At 45.3% G+C, this 2,441-nt stretch overlaps 1 pseudogene; it reads right to left on the bottom strand.

Moving 5' to 3' along the window:
• Nucleotides 1-226: 226 nt before the first annotated feature.
• On the bottom strand, nt 227-698 carry LOC105515641 (annotated as a pseudogene).
• Nucleotides 699-2,441: the final 1,743 nt, after the last annotated feature.

The following is a 2,441-nucleotide window of genomic DNA, read 5'->3' as shown; positions in this document are numbered from 1 at the left end:
GCCACCTCGCCCGGCTAGCTTTTTGTATTTTTTAGTAGAGACGGGGTTTCACCGTGTTAGCCAGGATGGTCTTGAACTCCTGACCTCATGATCCGCCCGTCTCGGCCTCCCAAAGTGCTGGGATTACAGGCTTGAGCCACCGCACCCGGCCATCAATCATATTTTTATGCTAAATTAGCTTGGCTATGAGAGCTGATTTTTCATTACTCCAATTTGACCTTCTTGATCAGGCCAATCTGTTTGCAAGTCTGCACTGTTTCAGCAGCTTACTGGAACCCTCACAGAGCTTTCTGTCACCCTGGTTCTGTGCATCCTCCAAAAACTGGCCTCACAGAGCAAGGCCGCTGTGCCGACTGGGTTCCCTGAGGCTACCGGTAAGTGATGTCAGGCCTTACACGCTCAGCATTACTTCCTCCACTGAAGTCCCCGGTGATGGCATGGCCCAGTGTGTGTCCGGTGATGGCATGGCCCAGTGTGTGTCCCACAGCAGAGCCCACAGCCAAGTCGGCTGCAGTGGTTGCCATCTGGGCCCTCAGACCTGGCTGCTGGGGCGCAGCAGCAGGAGAGCCAACTGCAGAGGTGGGTGCCACTATTGGCAGCTAAGCTGCTGGTGCTGGCTTGGCTGCAGCTTTCATCTGAGGTGCCCGGCTGGCCAGAGGGGCCATGTGGGAGGTGTGGTTTTGGCTTCCATGGGGCATCCTAGGTGCATGGCAGCTCGGCATTTGGATGTGTGAAAACAAGCTGTTTTGTTCATTTTAAAGAGCTCGAACAATGCAGAAAACTGCAGTGATAAAATTTAGAAAATATATAATCCTCCCCAAATCCCACCACCTAGAAAGAACCACCATTAGCTCTGTTTTTATTTTTATTGCCCTGGCTGGAGTACAGTGGCTCGATCTCAGCTCACTGCAACCTCTGCCTCCCGGATTCAAGTGATTATTCTGTCTCAGCCTCCCAAGTAGCTGGGATTACAGGTGTGCACCACTATGCCCGGCTAATTTTTTTATGTTTTTAGTAGAGATGGTGTTTCACCATGTTGGTCAGGCTGGTCTCGAACTTCTGACCTCAGATGATCTGCCCACCTTGGCTCCCAAAGTGCTGAGATTACAGGCATGAGCCACTGCGCCCGGCCACCATTAGCTTTGAATGAGCATTATATCAGAAACATATGCACATATGTGCACACATTCTTTCCTTCTGCACGTGGAGGACATTTTGGTGTTGTCTTCTGGCTTTGGACGCTGCTGGGGAGAAGTCTGAGGGCCGTTTTTCTACCTGGGACCTGAAGAAGTCTTTATGATTGAAGTACAGTGACTTCGGTAGGACATAGAGCTTTTTATATCAAATTTCCTGATATCCCCTTTCAACATGCAGACTTTTCTTCCCCTAATTCAGGGATGTTACTTCATGTTTTGTCTTTGATTTATTTTTATTTTTATTTTTGAGATAGAGTCTTGCTCTGTCACCCAGGTTGGAGTGCAGAGGCGCAATCTTGGCTCACTGCAACCTCCACCTCCTGGCTTCAAGCAATTCTCCTGCCTCAGCCTTCCACGTAGCTGGGACTACAGGTGTACACCACCGTGTCTGGATAATTTTTGTGTTTTTAATAGAGATGGGGTTTTATCATGTTGGCCAGGCTGTTTTGAACTCCCGGCCTCAAGTGATCTACCTGCCTCAGCCTCCCAAAGTTCTGGAATTACAGGCATGAGCCACTGCGCTTGGCCAGGTAATATAGTTTCAGTCCACAAACCTAAGGCCCTCTTCTTTTACTCCCCACTTCTCTGAGCTAACTCATCATCAGAATCTCAGCTTAAATTTCACATAGTCATCTCAAGGGAAATAAAAACATACATAGAACTGAATCGAAATCAAATTGTAACATATCAAGGTGTGTGAAATATAGCTATAGCAGTGCTGGGAGGGAAATTTGTAGTGCGAAATGCTTATATTACATTGGAAAAGACAAAAGGTTTCAAATCAACAATCTAAGTTCTTTCCTCAAGGAAGCAGAAAAAGAGCAAAATAAATCCAAAGCAAGCAGAATGAAGGAAACAGTAAAGAACAGAAATCTATAAAATTTGAAAACAGGAAAACAATGGGGAAAATCAGTGAAACAAAAGGCAGGTTCTTAAAGTTAGCAAAATTCATAGACCTCTAACAAGACTGACAAGAAAGATACAAATTGCCAATATCACAAATGAAACAGAAGGTATTAGTACAGATTATGCAGCCAATAAAAGGATAATAAAGAAATACTACAAGCAACTTTACACTGATAAATTCAGCAACTTAGAAGAAATGAACCAATTCCTCACAAAACACAAATTACTAAAACTCAACCAAGATGAAATAGACACCCTGATTAGTCCTATAGCCATTAAATAAATTGAATTTGTAAAAGCCTCACAAAAGGCCAGGCGTGGTGGCTCACGCCTGTAATC

Source organism: Colobus angolensis, unplaced genomic scaffold (genome assembly GCF_000951035.1).
Source record: "Colobus angolensis palliatus isolate OR3802 unplaced genomic scaffold, Cang.pa_1.0 Scaffold107, whole genome shotgun sequence".
In the NCBI taxonomy this organism is placed as follows: Eukaryota; Metazoa; Chordata; class Mammalia; order Primates; family Cercopithecidae; genus Colobus; species Colobus angolensis.
Note: the sequence above shows the minus strand (reverse complement) of the source record. Positions and strands in the feature narration are given on the sequence as shown.